This window comes from Salvelinus sp. IW2-2015, linkage group LG5, assembly GCF_002910315.2.
Source record: "Salvelinus sp. IW2-2015 linkage group LG5, ASM291031v2, whole genome shotgun sequence".
NCBI lineage: Eukaryota > Metazoa > Chordata > Actinopteri > Salmoniformes > Salmonidae > Salvelinus > Salvelinus sp. IW2-2015.
Genome location: NC_036844.1, coordinates 35,532,822 through 35,555,606, shown reverse-complemented (window position 1 = coordinate 35,555,606; position 22,785 = coordinate 35,532,822). Strand labels below are relative to the sequence as shown.

At 44.4% G+C, this 22,785-nt stretch overlaps 1 pseudogene; it reads right to left on the bottom strand.

Moving 5' to 3' along the window:
• Nucleotides 1–1,301, bottom strand: part of LOC111963748 (coronin-6-like) — a 38,125-nt pseudogene extending 36,824 nt beyond the window's left edge.
• Between the last annotated feature and the right edge of the window lie 21,484 nt (nt 1,302–22,785).

The following is a 22,785-nucleotide window of genomic DNA, read 5'->3' as shown; positions in this document are numbered from 1 at the left end:
TTATTAAACAGTTTATACCAGTATAATAAGGTAGGCCTACTCTTTAAACAGTATATAACAGTATAATAAGGTAGGCCTACTCTTTATTAAACAGTCTATAACACTGTAATAAGGTAGGTCTACTCTTTAAACAGTCTATAACAGTATAATAAGGTAGGCCTACTCTTTAAACAGTCTATAACAGTATAATAAGGTAGACCTACTCTTTAGAAACAATAGGAATGCATAGATTTCCATTACTGCATTTTTGTTCATATCCCAGAAACCATTACATTTACATTCCATTTACATTGTAACCACCTAGGGAACGCTCTTATCCAGAGCGACTAACAACCAATGCATTCAACTACCTCCATTACAGTCAAGTTCTGTTTGTCTGTAATGTCTACCTCTGTCTGTCTGTCTGTCTGTCTGTCTGTCTGTCTGTCTGTCTGTCTGTCTGTCTGTCTGTCTGTCTGTCTGTCTGTCTGTCTGTCTGTCTGTCTGTCTAGCTGTGATAGGCCTTAGCTCTTATATTCTCTGCTCTGTTCTGGCATGGCTCTCCAGACAGAGCAAAAGAATGACATGGTCACTTTCCTAATATAGACATGCCAAACTGTCCGTTCCCACCCCCAGCTCTAACCCCAGCCCTACCCTTGCCACTCTGGGGCTCTGGGGAGAGGGCCTAACCATCCCAAATAGGAAAATGAAACAGATCTCCCTGATCTGTCAATAACAAGAATATTGGCGAATACACACAAATACACGCACACACACAATCCTTTTGCGCGTACGCGCAAACACGCACACTCACACATCTGGAAACCTACCACAGTAGCCTAATAATGTTACCCCTATAAGGAAAGAATGGGGGGCAAACCCCCCCCCACACACACACACACACACACACTCTGGCCCTGTACAACGTGCTCTATTTGGTTCAGCAGTCACAACTTAAAGCTCGACACTGTCCGCGGATAAAAAGTGCGCAGTCACATTGTCACAATCTATGACTTTCCCAGCATTACGCACACACTGGCAATGCGGTAAGAGAAGCTGTCGCAGCATTCAACTGCGGCGTCGACGGTTATTGACGTTATTAATGATAGTAGACCACGGCTGCTTTAGGTCAATTGAGGCAACTCACTCAGCTCGGTATTTGTTGGGTATCTCCACCGGTCGTTCGCCCTCCGAATTCTCCACTCCCCCTTCCCTTGGTAGTTTTCTGCTCTCGGTAACGCGCCGTGCTTATTGGAGTGTTTTCTCTGGTTCTCTGAGGTCCAGTTTTGTACACTTGGTGCGGACTTGACGGCGGTCGCGAGGTACAACTATGACGCGGCGAGACGAGCAAGAAGGGAGGGGGTCTGAAAGGGGGACAGAGAGAGAAGGAGAGGAGGGAGGGGATATGGGAAAGGGGTCAAAGTGGTCCCGTCTATTTTCGAAAGGCCCTGTCTGGCTATCTCTCATATGCCTGGGACAGAGCTATAGGTTGAGCTGTGATCGCGCGCAGGAGTCAGGTGGTCACTGGCTACACAAGCGCGTGAAGAGGTAGAGGGGGTTGGCGGCTTACATTAAAACTTAGACGACCTGCCATGTTCGTAAACTATAGTCTACTTATAAACTGTCAGATATGCTATGGTCATGAATAAATTATTTAGACGATTAAAATATATWTTTTTCCAAATGTGGGCCAATACACTTTGTTTTCCAAGACTGCTGTCAAAATTTGGCAGCCATTTCCTAAACTATCCAGTGTGAGACCTGGTAACAGGCCGACATAAATTCCGTGGGCTACTCGGTCAGTCAGTGGCACAACGGACAACTGTCACTCCGTTACAAACTATCATCTGTCCTCCTCCGTTCGGTTTGACAGCTGCGCGCGGCTCCAGACCAGTGCTGAGCTGAGATGTACTGCATGCACCCAGACCTAATACCGGTAGAGGGCGACAAACTCAGCACTGGCCTAGGGAAGTCTAGTAGACCTAGTGAAGTCCAGTAGGCCTAGTGAAGTCTAGTAGGCCTAGTGAAGTCTAGAAGGCCTAGGGAAGTCTATGGGCCAATGAAGACTGTAACACACGATTTGTTCACTTCTTCAGTTCACTTTATTGACCTTGGAGGAATTTAAAAAATAAAATTAAGATGCAAGACAACATGACAACAGGTCACACAACAGGTCACACAACAGGTCACACAACAGGACACACAAGTGACAAGAAGAACTAAGCAGAGAACATTAGGAGGTAGTGTCTTATGGATACCTATTAATGCCTGCCTTTATGGCTATAGGCCAATAAGAATGACAGTGATATCAACATATGAGATGGGGGATCCTGGCGACATTATGCCAAAGGGAAAACCGACCACATCTTCTCTCCATTCTACTGGCCAAGATGGTCGACCTGCGATTTGCGGATTCTCGAATGCAATATTCTTTGCTTTTCTGAAACATGGCTCTCAGACAAGACACCCCTCATGGCTATCCAATTCGATGGATTCTCCATTCACCGTGCGGACAGGACAGTGGAATCAGGGAAATCGAGAGGGGGAAGTGTTTGCCTCTTCATCAACAACAACTGGTGTGCTGACTGGAAGTGTCGAACCCATTGTTCACCCATCTAGGAATATCTGCTGGTCAAATGTTGAACCTTCTACTACCCGAGGGAGTTTTCAGATGTTATGGTGAATGTTGTATAATATGGTTACGGTTGAGGACAGGAACAAGAAGACCCACTATGTTATGCTGGTGAATGAGGACCCAAAAGCGACTTAAAGAAACAGAGTCTTTATTCCAGTCATAAACAAACAATGATACTCCTGGATATTATCATAGGTAAATCCAAAACAGGAAACTGAAAACCTCTCGTCAGTAGAGAGGAACGACTGGAGACGCGACCACAGATGCAGGTCGCTTCAGGAAGGCACAGGCCGTAGCTGACATAGACGCCTGCTCACACGCAGCATCTGAAGAAGGCAAAAACACGACAGGGCGGAAACAAGGACACCGAACAGCAAACATCAAACAAGAATCCGACAAGGACAGAAGCGGAAAACAGAGGGAGAAATAGGGACTCTAATCAGAGGGCAAAATAGGGGACAGGTGTGAAAGAGTAAATGAGGTCGTTAGGAGAATGAGAAACAGCTGGGAGCAGGAACGGAACGATAGAGAGAGAGAGCGAGAGAGGGAGAGAGGGAGGGGGAGAGAGAGGGATAGAAAGAGGGAAAGAACCTAATAAGACCAGCAGAGGGAAGCACAGGGACAAGACATGATGATCAATGACAAAACATGACAGTACCCCCCACTCACCGAGCGCTCCTGGCGCACTCGAGGAGGAACCCTGGCGGCAACGAAGGAAATCATCAATCAACGAACGGTCCAGCACGTCCCGAGATGGAACCCAATCCTCTCCTCAGGACCGTAACCCTCCCAACCACTAAGTACTGGTGACCACGTCCCCGAGAACGCATGTCCAAGATCTTCCGTACCTTGAAAACAGGTGCGCCCTCGACAAGGACGGGGGGGGGGGGAAGACGAATGGGGGCGCGAAGAAAAGGCTTGACACAGGAGACATGGAAGACAGGGTGGACGCGACGAAGATGTCGCGGAAGAAGCAGTCGCACAGCGACAGGATTGACGACCTGAGAGACACGGAACGGACCAATGAACCGCGGAGTCAACTTGCGAGAAGCTGTCGTAAGGGGAAGGTTACGAGTGGAAAGCCACACTCTCTGACCGCGGACAATACCTAGGACTCTAATCCTACGTTATTTGGCGGCTCTCACAGTCCTCCCCGCAGACGAAGGCAGACCGGTAATAAAGTCTAAGGCGATGTGAGACCATGGTCGAGAAGGAATGGAGAGCGGTCTGAGAAGACCGGCAGGAGGAAAGTCACCTGACTTAGTCTGCGCGCAGTCCGAACAAGCAGCACGAAACGGCGCGTGTCACGCTCCTGAGTAGGCCACCAAAACGCTGGCGAATAGAAGCAAAGCGTACCCCGAACGCCGGGGTGGCCAGCTAACTTGAGAGTGAGCCCACTGAAGAACAGCCAGACGAGTAGAGACAGGAACGAACAGAAGGTTACAAGGACAGCGCCGCGGCGGAGCAGTGTGAGTGAGTGCCTGTTTACCTGTCTCTCAATTCCCCGAACAGTCAAACCGACAACACGACCTCAGGGAATCCTCGGTCGGTAGAGCCACAGAAGAACTAAAGAGACGGGATAAGGCATCAGGCTTGGTGTCTTTTATTCCCGGGCGATAAGAAATCACGAACTCGAAACGAGCAAAACAACGCCCCGAGCTTGACGTGATTAAGTCGTTTGCAAACGGATGTACTCAAGGTTCTATGGTCAGTCACAACAAGACAAAAGGGACGATCGCCCCTCCAACCACTGTCGCCATTCGCCTAGGGCTAAGCGGATGGTGAGCAGTTCGCGGTTACCCACATCATAGTTGCGTTCCGATGGCGACAGGCGATGAGAAAAATAAGCGCAAGGATGGACCTTATCGTCAGTCTGGAAGCGCTGGGACAGAATGGCTCCCACGCCCACCTCTGAAGCGTCAACCTCGACAATGAATTGTTTAGTGACGTCAGGAGTAACAAGGATAGGAGCGGATGTAAATCGCTTCTTGAGAGAGCAAAAGCTCCCTGGGCGGAACCGGACCACTTAAAGCAAGTCTTGACAGAAGTCAGAGCTGGAGAGGGCAGCCACTTGACCGAAATTACGAATGAAACGCCGATAGAAATTAGCGAAACCGAGAAAGCGCTGCAACTCGACACGTGACTTAGGGACGGGCCAATCGCTGACAGCCTGGACCTTAGCGGGATCCATCTGAATGCCTTCAGCGGAAACAACAGAACCGAGAAATGTGACAGAGGAGACATGAAAGGCGCACTTCTCAGCCTTCACGTAGAGACAATTCTCTAAAAGGCGCTGGAGTACACGTCGAACGTGTGCTGAACATAATCTCGAGTGACGGTGAAAAAATCTGGATATCGTCAAGGTAAACGAAAACAAAGATGTTCAGCATGTCTCTCAGTAACATCATTAACTAATGCCTGAAAGACAGCTGGAGCATTAGCGAGACCGAACGGCAGAACCCGGTATTCAAAATGCCCTAACGGAGTGTTAAACGCCGTTTTCCACTCGTCCCCCTCTCTGATGCGCACGAGATGGTAAGCGTTACGAAGGTCCAACTTAGTAAAGAACCTGGCTCCCTGCAGAAATCTCGAAGGCTGACGACATAAGGGGAAGCGGATAACGATTCTTAACCGTTATGCTCATTCAGCCCTCGATAATCCACGCAGGGGCGCAGAGTACCGTCCTTCTTCTTAACAAAAAAACCCCGCTCCGGCGGGAGAGGAAGAAGGCACCACGGTACCGGCGTCGAGAGAACAGACAGATAATCCTCGAGAGCCTTACGTTCGGGAGCCGACAGAGAGTATATTCTACCCGAGGAGGAGTGGTCCCCGGAAGGAGATCAATACAACAATCATACGACCGGTGAGGAGGAAGAGAGTTGGCTCTGGACCGACTGAAGACCGTGGACGATCATGATATTCCTCCGGCACTCCTGTCAAATCACCAGGTTCCTCCTGAGTAGAGGGGACAGAAGAAACAGGAGGGATAGCAGACATTAAACACTTCACATGACAAGAAACGTTCCAGGATAGGATAGAATTACTAGACCAATTAATAGAAGGATTATGACATACTAGCCAGGGATGACCCAAAACAACAGGTGTAAAAGGTGAACGAAAAATCAAAAAAGGAAATGGTCTCACTGTGGTTACCAGATACTGTGAGGGTTAAAGGTAGTGTCTCACATCTGATACTGGGGAGAAGACTACCATCTAAGGCGAACATGGGCGTGGGCTTCCCTAACTGTCTGAGAGGAATGTCATGTTCCGAGCCCATGCTTCGTCCATTAAAAAACCCTCAGCCCCAGAGTCTATCAAGGCCCTGCAGAAAGCAGCCGAACCGGTCCAGCGTAGATGGACCGACAAGGTAGTACAGGATCTTGATGGAGAGACCTGAGTAGTAGCGCTCACCAGTAGCCCTCCGCTTACTGATGAGCTCTGGCCTTTTACTGGACATGACATGACAAAATGTCCAGCAGAACCGCAATAGAGGCAAAGGCGGTTGGTGATTCTCCGTTCCCTCTCCTTAGTCGAGATGCGAATACCTCCCAGCTGCATGGGCTCAGTCTCTGAGCCGGTGGGAGGAGATGGTTGAGATGCGGAGAGGGGAAACACCGTTAACGCGAGCTCTCTTCCACGAGCTCGGTGACGAAGATCTACCCGTCGTTCTATGCGGATGGCGAGTGCAATCAAAGAGTCCACGCTGGAAGGAACCTCCCGGGAGAGAATCTCATCCTTAACCTCTGCGTGGAGTCCTCCAGAAAACGAGCGAGCAACGCCGGCTCGTTCCAGTCACTGGATGCAGCAAGAGTGCGAAACTCTATAGAGTAATCCGTTATGGATCGATCACCTTTCGATAGGGAAGCCAGGGCCCTGGAAGCCTCCCTCCCAAAAACTGAACGATCAAAAACCCGTATCATCTCTCTTTAAAGTTCTGATAAACGTAGAACACTCAGCCCTTGCCTCCCAGATAGCTGTGCCCCACTCCCGAGCCCGACCAGTAGGATGATATGACGTAAGCGATCCGAGCTCTCTCTCTTGAGTATGTGTTGGGCTGGAGAGAGAACACAATATCACACTGGGTGAGAAAGGAGCGACACTCAGTGGGCTGCCCAGAGTAACATGTGTGTTATTAACCCTAGGTTCCGGAGACTCGGAAGGCCAGGAAGTAGCTGGTGGCACGAGACGAAGACTCATGAACTGTCCTGACAGGTCGGAGACCTGAGCGGCCAGGGTCTCAACGGCATGACGAGCAGCAGACAATTCCTGCTCGTGTCTGCCGAGCATGCTCCCTGGAACTTGACGGCATGTTGAGAGAATCCGTAGTCGCTGGGTCCATCTTGGTCGGATTCTTCTGTTTATGCTGGTGAATGAGGACCCAAAAGCGACTTAAAGAAACAGAGTCTTTATTCCAGTCATAAACAAACAATGATACTCCTGGATATTATCATAGGTAAATCCAAAACAGGAAACTGAAAACCCTTCGCAGTAGAGAGGAACGACTGGAGACGCGACCACAGACTGCAGGTCGCTTCAGGAAGGCACAGGCCGTAGCTGACATAGACGCCTGCTCACACGCAGCATCTGAAGAAGGCAAAAACACGACAGGGCGGAAACAAGGACACCGAACAGCAAACATCAAACAAGAATCCGACAAGGACAGAAGCGGAAAACAGAGGGAGAAATAGGGACTCTAATCAGAGGGCAAAATAGGGACAGGTGTGAAAGAGTAAATGAGGTCGTTAGGAGAATGAGAAACAGCTGGGAGCAGGAACGGAACGATAGAGAGAGAGAAGCGAGAGAGGGAGGGGGAGAGAGAGAGATAGAAAGAGGGAAAGAACCTATAAGACCAGCAGAGGGAAGCACAGGGACAAGACATGATGATCAATGACAAAACATGACACACTATGATCTCCACAGTCATCAACAAGACAAAAGGACAATACAATAGACGGGACCGAAGTGAGGCAGGTGAAAAGCTTTGAGTTCCTCTGATTACATTTACGTCATTTAGCAGACGCTCTATCCAGAGCGACTTACAAATTGGAAAGTTCATACATAATTCATCCTGGTCCCCCGTGGGGAATGAACCCACAACCCTGGCGTTGCAACGCCATGCTCTACCAACTGAGCCACACGGGACCTCCCACATCGCTGACGATCTGGGTGGTCCACCCACGCAGACAGTGTGGTAAGGAGGATGCAACCGCGCCTCTTTGTCCTCGGGAGGCTGAGGAAATTTGCCTTGGCACCTGAGCCCTCGCGCAACTATTGCAGATGCACAATTGAGAGCATCCTGTCAGGTTGTGTCATTGCCTAGTGGAGCAGTAGCACCGGCCAAACGCATCACGGGGCAAACTACCTGCCCTCCAGGACACCTACATCACCCGATGTCACAAGAAGGACAAAAAGATCATCAAGGACAAAAACCATCTTAGCCACTGCCTGTTCACCCCACTATCATCCAGAAGGCGAGGTCAGTACAGGTGCATCAAAGCTGGGACGAGAGACTGAAAACAGCTTCTATCTCACCAGACAGTTAAATAGCCATCACTAGGTGGCTTCCACCCGGTTACGTAAACCTGCACCTTAGAGGCTACTGACCATATACAGTGGGGGCAAAAAAGTATTTAGTCAGCCACCAATTGTGCAAGTTCTCCCACTTAAAAAGATGAGAGAGGCCTGTAATTTCATCATAGGTACACTTCAACTATGACAGACACAATGAGAAAAAAATCCAGAAAATCACATTGTAGGATTTTTAATGAATTTATTTGCAAATTATGGTGGAAAAAAACTTTTGTTATTGCCCAATACTAATCTCAATACTTTGTTATATACCCTTTGTTGGCAATGACAGAGGTCAAACGTTTTGTTCTGAAGTCTTTACAAGGTTTTCGTTTTCACCTTGTGAAGACGCTGGAGGAAACAGGTACAAAGTGTCAATATCCACAGTAAAACGAGTCCTATATCGTTGTAAACGAAAGGCCGCTCAGCAAGGAAGAAGCCACTGCTCCAAAACCACCATAAAATAGCCAGACTACAGTTTGCAACTGTACATGGGGACAAAGATCGTACTTTTTGGAGAAATGTCCTTGGTCTGATGAAACAAAAATAGAACTGTTTGGCCATAATGACTATCGTTATGTTTGGAGGAAAAAGGGGATGCTTGCAAGCCGAAGAACACCATCCCAACCGTGAAGCACGGGGTGGCAGCATCATGTTGTGGGGGTGCTTTGCTGCAGGAGGGACTGGTGTACATCATAAAATAGATGCATCAAAAGGGGAAATTATGTGGATATATTGAAGCAACATCTCAAGACATCAGTCAGGAAGTTAAAGCTTGGTCACAAATGAGTCTTCCAAATGGACAATGCCCCCAAGCATACTTCCAAAGTTGTGGCAAAATGACTTAAGGACAACAAAGTCAAGGTATTGGAGTGGCCATCACAAAGCCCTGACCTCAATCCCATAGAAAATGTGTGGCAGAACATGGCAACAAAGCCGTGTGCGAGCAAGGAGGCCTACAAACCTGACTCAGTTACACCAGCTCTGTCAGGAGGAATAGGCCAAAATTCATCCTACTTATTGTGGGAAGCTTGTGGAAGACTACCCAAAATATTTAAAGGCAATGCTACCAAATTCTAATTGAGTGTATGTAAACTTCTGACCCCCTGGGAATGTGATGAAAGAAATAAAAGCTGAAATAAATAATTCTCTCTACTATTATTCTGATATTTCACATTCTTAAAATAAAGTGGTGATCCTAACAAATTTTTACTCGGATTAAATGTCAGAATTGTGAAAGACAGTTTAAATGTATTTGGCTAAGGTGTATGTAAACTTCCGACTTCAACTGTAGGTGTTCCTTTRGTCCAGATGGGAAAGGGGAGTGTGGAGTGCGATTGAGATTGCGTCATCTGTGGATCTGTTGGGGCGGTATATGAATTGGAGTGGGTCTTGGGTTTCCGGGATGATGGATGCTGATGTGAGTCATGACCAGTCTTTCAAAGCACTTCATGGCTACAAACGTGAGTGGTATGGGGCGGTAGTCATTTAGGCAGGTTATAAATGAGATATTCTAGATATCACCTTTTTTTCTAAGAGTGTGCAGATGAAAGAGAGATTTATTTTATTAGTTGTACGTGTCTGTCCTACACTACAAGTTTATCACCCACTGTCACTGTACCTGAAGTCCTGATAGACTGCAGTATCTCTCAGTTCATTGATCTGGGCGTTGAATACGTCTGGGTCAGTGGTCTGCATCAGGCTCACAAAGTCTTGTAGCACAAAGAAATTGGATAGGATAGGATACAAAAGAAACACTGTCCATTACTTAACATACTACATAAATAACACGTTATCCATGGTGCACTGGTCTCGTATGACCACATACAGAACCAGGAAAAACATGGACTTGCAACAATTTTCATGGTTTGATCGGATTGTGTGGACTACATATGAATTATTACTGACTAAAATGGGATAATATGTGTAGAGGTTGTACAATATAAGATTGTATGTCTTCTTTTTTATTTGTAAATTATTTTTGGAATTCAGTACTTTTTAGAATGTAGGGACAGTGGTGGTCCAAAATAGGGGAGGGTTGTCAAGCTTATTTTTTTTGGTTTGGGGAGTTTTATTTTATTTTATTGGACACAGYGGAAGATAGGGCATTTTTTCCCAGGTTTACATTCACCATTTTGCAGGTTTTACTTTATAATTTATTTCATTCGAGCCAAATTTCCTCATCTGCTTGCATGCTCCTCCCCTATATCAAGGTGTTTTGATACTTCCTTTATGCACTACTCTTTTCTGTGTGCTAACTTTTACCATAACACAGGTCAGTATATTCTACCAGTCTAACAGTCTATCCTGCCCTCTATCCACCAGTCAGTGAAAATAGTGGATAGTTTGTCCAGATCTGCAATATGCAACTATCAACCATACCACACATAAATAATTCAAAGCWGCACCAATTTTCAATATAAAAGAGGAGAAGCCAGGTTCATCATTGCYCAWGAAAGAACAGTTAAGACATGAGACATGCAGCTTAAAATGCTCCTCTTTTGATCTTGTTTAGGGGAAATACAATTATTCTACCCCGACTAGCCTACAACACCACAATGCAATTCATCATTGCATTATTGTTTTCAAGTGAGTACAATTCTACTCTCGTCTGCAAATGTCATTTGAATAGCGGGGCATAAGTCCTGAATATTTCATTCCATTTGGATCAATTGTGTGTCTTGTCTTGACAGTGTAGTGTAGAGGGTCAGTATGGCTGTATTTTATGCTCTGATACTGAGATGCGCTGTCTGTTGCAGATCATCATTCTCCCAAGATGCCCTATGATAATGTGGCCACATAGGCACCCAGCAGGCCCAGTTATTCAGGAAAACTTAAATGTTCAATTCATTTCTTTTTGTCTCAATATAAAATAATTTCTGGGTAATAATTAAGTATCTTACTGTGATTGTTTGAAATAAAAAATGGTCAACAAGAAAGAAAAATAGCTTCTTAGCAAAGAGAAATTTATCAAGCAAGAATTTTGCTKGGACTGTCTGGGAGTGGTCTGAGTAGGGAGTGACGTCACCAGCCAGGACAAAACGCCGTCCCACCAAAACAGGCTGAAATTTCAGGCAGCCTTTTCAAATGGCTCTGACACTAAAATGGTATTTTCACCAATTTCACAGTATTATTCCAACCTCATAGTGTGGAAATATATATAAAAGACAGGAAAATCACGTTTTTGACTGCACTGGGCTTTTAAGTAAAATGGGACTATGGCTAGTCCTGTCTGTGCGAAGGAGAGGCCAGTTAACAAGACTTATTATAACATAATAGTTTGTTTATATAGTGAACAAAAATATAAACGCAATAATTTCAACAATTTGACTGACTTACAGTTCATATAAGGAAATCAGTCAATTGATTTGGGCAGGGGTGCAGCCATGGATGGGCCTGGGAGGGCATAGGCCCAAATACTTGGSAGCAAGCCCCACCCACTGGGGTGCCAGGCCCAGCCAATCAGAATGAGTTTTACCCACACAAAAGGGCTTTATTACAAACAGAAATACTCTACATATTCATCAGCTGTCCGGGTGGCTGGTCTCAGACAATCCTGCAGGTGAAGAAGCCAGATGAGGAGGTCCCGTGCTGCCGTGGTTACACGTGGTCTGCAGCTGTGAGGCCGGTTGGACGTACCGCCAAATTCTCTAAAAAGACATTGGAGGTAGGTTATGGTAGAGAAATTAACATTGAATTCTCTGGGATGGACACTTTATCGGTATGCCTGATTATATAAAGCGGTCACAGCAGATGTGTGTGTGCCACCCTGACAAGGGATTCCAGAAAGAAGGGGCTTTCTACTGTCTGAATGATTGCTGTGGCCATACTGTATAAACCCCATGTGGTTGTGGTTCCTTGGCAGGTTGGCAAGTTCTGTTCAGTTCAGATTCAGGTTCATTTAACATCATCAAAAATATACATACAATGTATGATGTCATCTTTTCATTTATTGAACCTTAAATTACACAAATGTTGGAATATATGCCAATCATCAACCTATTACCTTTAAAAGGGTAGCATCTCATTTAGAAGGAAAACAAAATCGAAACACATTTCATCATCATCACAATCCTTATTGTCCAGTGGTGGGCCGTCAGGGCCAGCAAGGCCTTCTCTGCTGGCCTAAACATCATCAGAATATATATATTTTTTWAAATATATTTTCCCACAAATATMTATTAAATTATTCCCCAGAGTAAGAGTTATACTCTTCATTTCATAGCTTTCCTCTTGGTTGCACTGCTTCCAGCCCCAGGTTGAGATTTGGAGGGCTGGTCTTTATGTTAGATCTTTTATCCAATCATATTCAGCCATCATGTGTTGCCAGGGGTCTAAAATCTGCCCTCAGGCCTTCAGAATCAACAGTGCGGGCGRTTGTAGCTTAWAGTGAATGGAAATGAAAATTTAGTGTCAACCAATCAGCTTTAGAGTTGGCTATTGTACGCCTGCTGGCTGGCTCCAGTGTTACACAGGAGCCTGCTAGCAGGCGTAGTGCGTGCAGGTCTTTTGATTGGATTACCAATATTGAGAGGCAGGTCCTATGGGCAGGTCTATGCAGATCTAGGAAACTGAATTTGATAAACGAATTAATTCACGTACTACTAAGCTGTTTTTTTTCAACCCACAATGGCGGAAGGAGGAGAAGATATCGATTTGGTCGAGGATATAATTATAACGCCATTCTCAAGACGAACTTTTCAAGAAAAGTTAGACATTGTAAGGAGAGGTCGCCCGACGCCACAAAGCCTGTCACAGGCGGGAAAGGGGTTCCAACTACGAGCGCTATCAATGGCTCACAGGCTCCGAGAAGCACTGCAAACTGTACTGCTGGGAATGCCTATTATTTGCAAGTGATCGATTCGGTGTTTGGAGCCACACTGGCTTTGCAAACTTGAGTTGTCTAACCAAGGCAGCAACGAGACACCAAAGTACYGCTGGGCACTTACAAGCAATGGTGCTTTTGAAAACTTTTGGGGACACCGGAGTGGATCTACAGCTCAACTAACAAGCTCGCAGGGCAACGGAGCTGCACAATGAAAAGGTGAAGGGAAATATTGAAAAGACTCATTGATTGTGTCATGTTTTTGGGTAAACACTGTTTACCCAAAAATGTCAATTTGTCAATTTCAAGGTGACGCAACGCCTGGTTATACTGCGTTTCTGTCTAAATGTATAGTGTCTAGAGCCATGGCATCATAATGATGGTAATAAGAGGTGGATTAATTCGGGTGGGACTGTGTAGTACCTCACTGAAGGCCCAGGCCCCAGGCCCACGGCACGCCACTGTTATTGTCACAGACATCAATTCAACATCCATTCCACGTTGGTTCAACTTCAATTCATTGAAATGACGTTGAAATGATGTTGATTCAACCAGTGTCCAGTGGGAAGTAAAACTTTTCTCCAGAAATACATTTTGACACAGCATACAAAGCAACAAAGTGAGAAAAGCTCATTTATATGGAAAATAATCTGACTAAATGTGCGTTCAGAAAGTATTCACACCCCTTGACCTTGACCTCAGCCTGAATTTATTCAAATMAAGATTTCTTTGTCACTGGTCTACACACAATACTCCATAATGTCAAAGTGGAATAATGTTTTTAGAAAATGTTGCAAATTAATTCAAAATTCAAATCTGTAATGTCTGGAGTCAATAAGTATTCAACCTCTTTGTTATGCCAATCCTACATAAGTTCAAGAGTGAAAATGTGCTTAACAAGTCACATAATAAGTTGCATGGACTCACTCTGTGTGCAGTAATAGTGTTTAACATGATTTTTGAATGACTACCACATCTCTGTAACCCAGACATACAGATAATTGTAAGGTCCCTCAGTCGAGCAGTGACTTTCAAACAGATTAAACTACAAAGACCATGGAGGTTTTCCAATGCCTTGCAAAGGACACCAATTGGTAGATGGGTATTTTTTTATTTTTAAAGCAGAGATTGACTATCCCTCTGAGCATGGTGAAGTTATTAATTACACTTTGGATGATGTATCAATACACACAGTCACTACAAAGATACAGGAGTCCTTCCTAACTCAGTTGCCGGAGAGGAAGGAAACCGCTCATAGATTTCACCATGAGGCCAATGGCGACTTTAAAACAGTTACAGAGTTTAATGGCTGTGATAGGAGAAAATTGAGGATGGATCAACAACATTGTACTCCACAATACTAACCTAATTGACAGAGTGAAAAGAAGGAAGCAGGTACAGAATAAAAATATTCCAAAACACGCATCATGTTTGCAAGAACGCACTAAAGTAATACAGAAAAAATWATTGCTAAACAATTAACTTTATTGTCTTGAATACAAAGTAAAATGTTTGAGGTAAATCCAATAAAACACATTACTGAGTACCACTCTCCATATTTTCAAGCATAGTGGTGGCTACAGTACATCATGTTATGGGTATGCTTGTAATCGTTAGGGACTGGGAATGTTTTCAGGATAAAAAAAGAAATGGAATGGAGCTAAGCACGGGTAAAATCCTAGAGGAAAACCTGGTTCAGTCTGCTATCCACTAGACACTGGGAAATGAATTCCCCTTTTAGCAGGACAATAACCTAAAAACACAGGGCCAAATCAAAGGCATATTTAATTAACATTGTACAATGAATGGATTCACATACAACACATAAAACTTAAGTTACAAGCATCACAAAGCATACTTCTAGACATATAGATCCTAAAGTTAACTTACAAGAAAAAAGCATGCACAAAGAAATGCCTAGAAGCCTAGGAAATTAGAATTGATCATAAAACCTAACTGGATACAGGATAAGAGAGAACATAAAACCTTCCTCCATGGACTGGATACAGGATAAGAGAGAACATAAAACCTTCCTCCATGGACTGGATACAGGATAAGAGAGAGAACATAAAACCTTCCTCCATGGACTGGATACAGGATAAGAGAGAGAACATAAAACCTTCCTCCATGGACTGGATACAGGATAAGAGAGAACATAAAACCTTCCTCCATGGACTGGATACAGGATAAGAGAGAACAAAGGCATTTCCTTTCCATTGATAACATCTGAAGGTGTAACCTTTCACCCCAAAATCATCCACCATTGACCAATTAAACGATACCTACCAAGCCACAATCTCCACAGGGTGTCACAGCATCAAAGTCCAAAACGAACAGAAAAACGTCACAAAATGTCAGAATTCAGAGTTCACCTTGTACAAGTACAAGTTACCACGGAGATCATCCATCCATATAGATAGCATCAGAGTTATCCTCAGTGACCAAGTCTCAGATAGAAACATATACTAAACATGGATACTATAGCCTTATTCTATCACAATAGTCCGTTCTCTGGATACTGTAACAGAGAGATACATTTTGGCCCCTCAGAGGGAGGGGGGGTGACTAATCCTTGGGCATTGTCCTTTGCTMTCCTTGTGTTCCTGGACCAGTTGCCATGCAACTCCAGTTAACAGAGAGCACATCAGCCTACACAGGCAGACTGTTCCCTCTGCTACCGCACYGCYGGCGGTACCATGTCTAGAACCAGCAGGACCCTAAACAGCTTCTACCCCCAAGCCATAAAACAGCTAAATAAGACTTTTAAATAGTGATAATGGGCTTCCTGCACTTTACCCTTTTTTTGGCTAAACTCTCTGCACTTGAATATGCATACACACTGGACTCTACCAACACAAATCTACACTGACCAACACTACCTACACACTACACTGACACCCACGACCACACACCACACTGGACTCTACCCAACTCACTAATCTGACACCCCACACACACACTCTGATCTACCACCAACTACACGACCCACCCAACACACACCCACACTGGAACTCTTACCCACCACCACATCCTTACCAACTGACACACCCAACCACACCAACACACTGGACCTCTGACCACACTACACATCCTTCACTAACACGCCCAAACACACACACTGCTCCCCACTCACTCACACTCCTTATACTAACACCCCAACACACACAACACTGGACTCTACTTTCAACACACTGCACCACCGTCTTGCAATGGAACAGCGCCGGGCCCAAACTCCACCAAATAGCTGGTCTGTCAATTATAACAAACTATGCAAAAGCATGATGTTACTACCACCATTACGAACCACTCTCCAACGCCAGGTACCACGGTTGCTGCTACTAAATGTAATGTTATACTATACTGTTGACGACAATTCACCTTAGAAATACTACCATCGTAAACTTACCTGGTGCTATACTAGTTACATGTCCTAACATAGACCTATGTGAAAGACACATTATAGTCCACTGCTAGCGATCCGAGTGCTACTTATATAAAGAGACATTAGATCTAGCTGGTCCAGGAGTACTTGGCGATTCAGTTCATGTTTGAGAGACTAAGATTATTAGTAATTACCATGTGTTTAATTAAGTATCATTGTGTACCTATAAACATTAATTCATAAAGCCCGGTCTTTTACTTCCTGATTAAAGACTCTGTACAAAGATTAATATTTACCTCACTGACATTGTTAGAGAATGTGCACCCCATAAGGTACAACTCACTTTTAAGATTCTAGCCAGCACTCTAAGGTCGTCTGACGAAAGAATGTCACATACATTGCGGATTGATTATATTGCAAACACTATGACAAGATAAGTTAGGGAAATATCGACTGACTCTGGTCCCAAGTAATAGCACGTACTAGTATTTATAATAATAGAAACTTTACACGCAAGGGCAAGAAGGACGACATTTCTCATTAACGTTTCTTCTGCTTCCCGCCAAAGCTACACCAGCATAGTTCAATAGTAATGATTCTGGAATTAACATACGAGTAATTCATACCGTACTGAGTAGATCTACGCTGTCTGGAAATCATGAGTACCCAACATAATGTCAAAACCAGACTAACACAATACAGGAAAGGGAGAGGGAGCTCACGGAGATGTCACTTCTCCAGTATCCCAGCAATTACGCATCAAATGTATCCACGTATATCCACCACCTACTAGCTTAAAAATCAAACTTGGAAATGATCATGGAAATAGGGAATAGATAAGAATATATCAGCCGGTCATTGATCCACTTCGTTCTTTCTTTCCTTGTTTCAGGCACATCAGCTCAGCTCCAGCATGAAGCTGACTAAGCGCTTTACATTTTTACTCGAACTGTGATCTTGAACAGTAAGCAACCGCCGAGAGAGCTTGAGCCGAGTCTACACGTCACCGGAGTAAGCGTCCCTCGGAAGAATATTAGTAAGATAATTGTTTTAGATGCTTTGTTTTGCTGGGTGAAAAAAACAGACAATTCCCCTATAATAGGTTAGGGGCATTCATCCATCTGTGCAGAACTGTGTACAGACAAGTGTATAAAAGTTGAAATGTTTGACCATTTAAAGTGAAAAACAGGGAACAAAAGGGAGTAAAACAAAAGTGATAAATAAACGCATAATACTCTTTTGTTTTTCGTCTATCTATCTCGCTACACTCAAAGGGGTGACATTTTCCGGCGGGGGTTTATGTGTGAATAGTAGCTGGCTCGCATAGTCTATCTGAGGCTTTCCGGGAGGGGGGGAGTGGGGCAGATAGAGATGAGGGGGAGGAGCAATAACCGATTATTTTTTTAACTGACCAAGTAGATTGTGACTTGTTTTACTTTTATCAAACACAAGGCTGAGTTTAAATGTATTTACAGTCTGATATTTTGGTAGCGTTGCCTATATGGAGCCTACTAATTATTTTCCATGTTTTAATTGAATGACAAACTGAACCGAATGAGCACAATCATCTTTATTGGTGCCACCATAATCARCATCATCACCATCATCATCATCCCACGATATGACAAGTTTGGGTTACACATTCCATTGCCCTTATTAATGTTCTACTTTCATAGTATTTCAATAAACCATTGCTACATTGTTACATTGTACATAGGCTTATGATGTTTCCCCAGAAATGCCAATACGAGACCTCAGSAACTTCATTAAACCTCAGTGGTCAGATGACTTCCAAATGAAATTAGGTCTGTGCCATCCAGGACGTACATACCAGGCGGTGTCTGAGAAAATCCAGAAAAATTGCCAAAGACTCCAGCCACCCGAGTCATAGTAGGTTCTCCAGGCTCCCGTCCGGCAGGTGGTACCGCTGCATCAAGGCTCAGACCAACAGACTCCTAAACAGCTTCTATCGCCTGGCCATAAGACTGTTAACGGTTAAATGGCTAACAACTACTGCTGTCCCTGTCCCACAGACTATCCACACTGACTCTATACCCATCCACAGCGATCGGTTGATGAGCATGCATTTAGTTTTACTAGCGTTTAAGAGCCGTCGGAAGCCACGGAAGGAGTGTTGTATGGCATTGAAGCTCGTTTGGAGGTTTGTTAACACAGTGTCCAAAGAAGGGTCGGATGTATACAGAATGGTGTCATTTGCGTAGAGGTGGATCAAGGAATCACCCGCAGCAAGAGCGACATCGTTGATCTARACAGAYAAAAGACTCGGCCCGAGAATTGAACCCTGTGGTACCCTCATAGAGKCTGCCAGAYGTCTGGACAACAAGCCCTTTGATTTGACTCACTGAACTCTATCTGGGAAGTAGTTGGTGAACCAGCCGAGGCAGTCATTTGACAAACCAAGGCTGTTGAGTCTGCCGATAAGAATACAGTGATTGACAGAGTCGAAAGCCTTGGACAGGTCGATGAAGACGGCTGCACAGTACTGTCTTTTATCGATGGCGGTTATGATATCGTTTAGTACATTGAGCGTCGCTGAGGTGCACCCGTGACCAGCTCGGAAACCGGATTGCACAGTGGAGAAGGTACGGTGGCATTTGAAATGGTCAGTGATCTGTTTGTTAACTTTCTAAAAGTTAAAGACTTTAGAAAGGCAGGGCAGGATGGATATAGGTCTATAACAGTTTTGGTCTAGTGTGTCACCCCCTTTGAAGAGGGGGATGACCGCGGCAGCTTTCCAATCTTTAGGAATCTCAGACGATACGAAAGAAAGGTTGAACAGGCTAGTAATAGGGGTTGCAACAATGGCGGCGGATAATTTTAGAAAGAGAGGGTCCAGATTGTCTTGCCCAGCTGATTTGTACGGGTCCAGGTTTTGCAGCTCTTTCAGAACATCTGCTATCTGGATTTGGGTGAAGGAGAAGCTGGGGAGGCTTGGGCAAGTAGCTTCGGGGGGTGCGGAGCTGTTGGCCGGGGTTGGGGTAGCCAGGAGGAAAGCATGGCCAGCCGTAGAGAAATGCTTATTGAAATTCTCGATTATCGCGGATTTATCGGTGGTGACAGTGTTTCCTAGCCTCAGTGCAGTGGGCAGCTGGGAGGAGGTGCTCTTATTCTCCATGGACTTTACAGTGTCCCAAAAGTTTTGGAGTTAGAGCTACAGGAGATGCATATTTGTTTGAAAAAGCTAGCCTTTGCTTTCCTGATTGACTGTGTGTATTGGTTCCTGACTTCCCTGAAAAGTTGCATATCGCGGGGACTATTCGATGCTAGTGCAGTCTGCCACAGGATGATTTTGTGCTGGTCGAGGGCAGTCAGGTCTGGAGTGAACCAAGGGCTATATCTGTTCTTAGTTCTACATTTTTTGAAAGGGGCATGCTTATTTAAGATGGTGAGGAAATTACTTTTAAAGAACAACAAGGCATCCTCTACTGAGGGGATGAAGTCAATATCCTTCCAGGATACCCGGGCCAGGTCGGAAGGCCTACTCGCAGAAGTGTTTTAGGGAGCGTTTGACAGTGATGAGGGGTGGTCGTTTGACCGCGGACACATAACGGATGCAGGCAATGAGGCAGTGATCGCTGAGATCCTGATTGAAAACAGCAGAGGTGTATTTGGAGGGCAAGTTGGTCAGGATAATATCTATAAGGGTGCCCATGTTTACAGATTTAGGGTTGTACCTGGTGGGTTCCTTGATAATTTGTGTGAGATTGAGGGCATCTAGTTTAGATTGTAGGACTTCCAGGGTGTTAAGCATATCCCAGTTTAGGTCACCTAACAGAACCAGCTCTGAAGATAGATGGGGGGCAATCAATTCACATATGGTGTCCAGGGCACAGCTGGGAGCTGAGGGGGGGGGGGTCTACAACAGGCGGCAACAGTGGGAGACTTATAAAATATCCAGACACAATGGGTCCCTGACTAGAGGTGGTCAGGAAGATCACAATGAGTATTTTTTTCGTCTATGTGGGCGCAATCAGAATGTGGACAAGATGAGTACAAAGGATGCATGTTAGAACCAGGTATAATCAGTACAAAGGACACATGTTAGAACCAGGTATAAACGGGAATTATATTTCATATATAATAACTATTGTATTTTTAGGAAACGTACATTTAAAAAAAAAAAGACAACATTACAAAATGTGTTTTTAACTGAAGAAATAAGCTTTGTGTTAGCATTAATCAATGTTCTTAGGGGAGGCAGCCATATTGTAGACCTATCTTGAGTTTCTCTAATCTATGAGGGATGGGGTACACCTAGTATCGGCAGAGGGCAACAAAAGACACTCTGCACTGGCCGGTGGCRGCAAACAATTTGAAGGAGTAGTTCACACCACAAATTACATCATACAATCTATGTTCCAAGGAAGACTGCAAGCKACGATTTGTTTGATTTATTTTTTATTGATGCCATAAATCAATGTTTCCACCTGTCAATCGATGATTTTAGTGGGTGGGATAAGGATGATTTAAGGGTTTCACTGATCCATTCCAGATCCATCTACATTGTACAATGTGTGTCTGACTACCACCGGAAGAGGTCAGGAAGTCCTCACCACAATCAGATCACAATGTGTCTTTTGATTGTCTACACCCATCTAAAAGTGTGGTCACAACCAGAATGTGAGGGAAAAGCACGTTAGGACCTAAATAAAAACGGGGCTATAGAATCTTTGTTCAAAGGAAGACTGTAAGCCACGATTTGTCTGGAATGTTTCCGCGTTCGCGGAGACCACATTTTGATTTTATTAGGATCCCCATTAGCCGACAACAATTAGCAGACGCCAATGGCGACATCTAGTCTTAATGGGGTCCGACACATAACAAAAAATACAGTCAAAAGCCTTTACAATTMACATACCTTTAAAAACATTAACATGTAGTGTGTGCGCATCTAATAGTTACACCTTCATGTCAGTACATACACACAGCAAGTAGGTTACATGGGGGAGAGGCGTTCACGGTAAACACTGCATATAGAGAGCAATAGTAATGGCATCTTTTTGTAGGAACTTACTCCGCCATGGCTTGTTGGCCAAAGCCTATGGGGAAATCAATGTTGTTTTTTTTATTAGGGTTTTTGGATTAATGCTGAAAATAAGGACTGTGGTAAAAACAGGCTTAGGAGATCTTATATGTTTTGTTCTATGAGATAATCTTCATCAGCTAACGTCACTTTTGTGAATTTTGAAGCATTTATGTAATGAAAACAAACACATAAATCACAAATGCTTTGTAATGAATCAAAGTCATGTTAACTGACTGATATCTCATTAAACATCCTAAGCCTGTTAACCTCAAACCTTATTTTCGTTGTCTGCTGCWATAGCCCATCCGTGACAAGGATTGATGAGTTGTGCGTTCTGAGATGCCATTCTGCACACCACTGTTGTACTGCGCCATTATTTGACTGTTTGTGGCCCGCCTGTTAGTTTACACGATTCTTGCTATTCTCCTGTTTTTTGTTTGTCGCGCCATCCTCTGTAAACCCTAGACATAATGGATCCGTCGCACCTGGCATCGACGCTCAAAGTGTCTTATGGCACTCGTTTTGCTCATTCTAACGTTCAATCGAACAGTAATGCTTCGATGCCTACTTTATATAYCAAGCCATGGCCACATGCCTCACTCTCTGAGAGATGGCGGAAGTGGAMGCGGAGTTGGAATCAAGCAGCGCGTCGAGCAAAGTTGGTGAAGATGAATGTTCTGAATGGACAACATTAGTGTAAAAATAAAATCGAACAAAAAGGAAATGGTCTAAAATTGGAGTGGAGGATACGTGTATGAACGATAATTCATCGTTTCATGTTGGGATGCGTTTGTTGAATAAGGATACATATGTAGGAGACTCGTTTGAGGTGTCAAATTGTGAATATATGTGCTGGGGGAAAAAAGGAGTCTGAGTGACCAGGAGTGGTCTTATTTTATTCATTGTTTTTCTGAATAACAGAGGAAGATTGCAGTTGGCCTCAAAAGAATCCGGACAACAGAAGTATTGTGCGTTGAACTTCAGAGCAGTGCACCCATCAAAGGAGACATCTTAGACAGAGGTTCAGGTTGAACACCGAAAGAGACTTCCTGGTGTGGTTAGTGCCCAGCGTCTGACCTGCTGGGTCGGTCCTGTTTTTTTAATGAAGAGCATGTACAGTACCAACGCATGTGGAGCTTGGTTATTTAAGATACGCTGAAAGAGCTTTTGGCCCCAAACCACTGCAGTGTAAAAGAAAGTAAGAATTTGGCCATGTTTTTACATCTGCATTGCTTGCTGTTTGGGGTTTTAGGCTGAGTTTCTGTATAACACTTTGTGACATCAGCTGATGTAAAAAAAGAGCTTTATAAATACATTTGATTGATTGATTGTTTCAGGTGTGTGCAGAC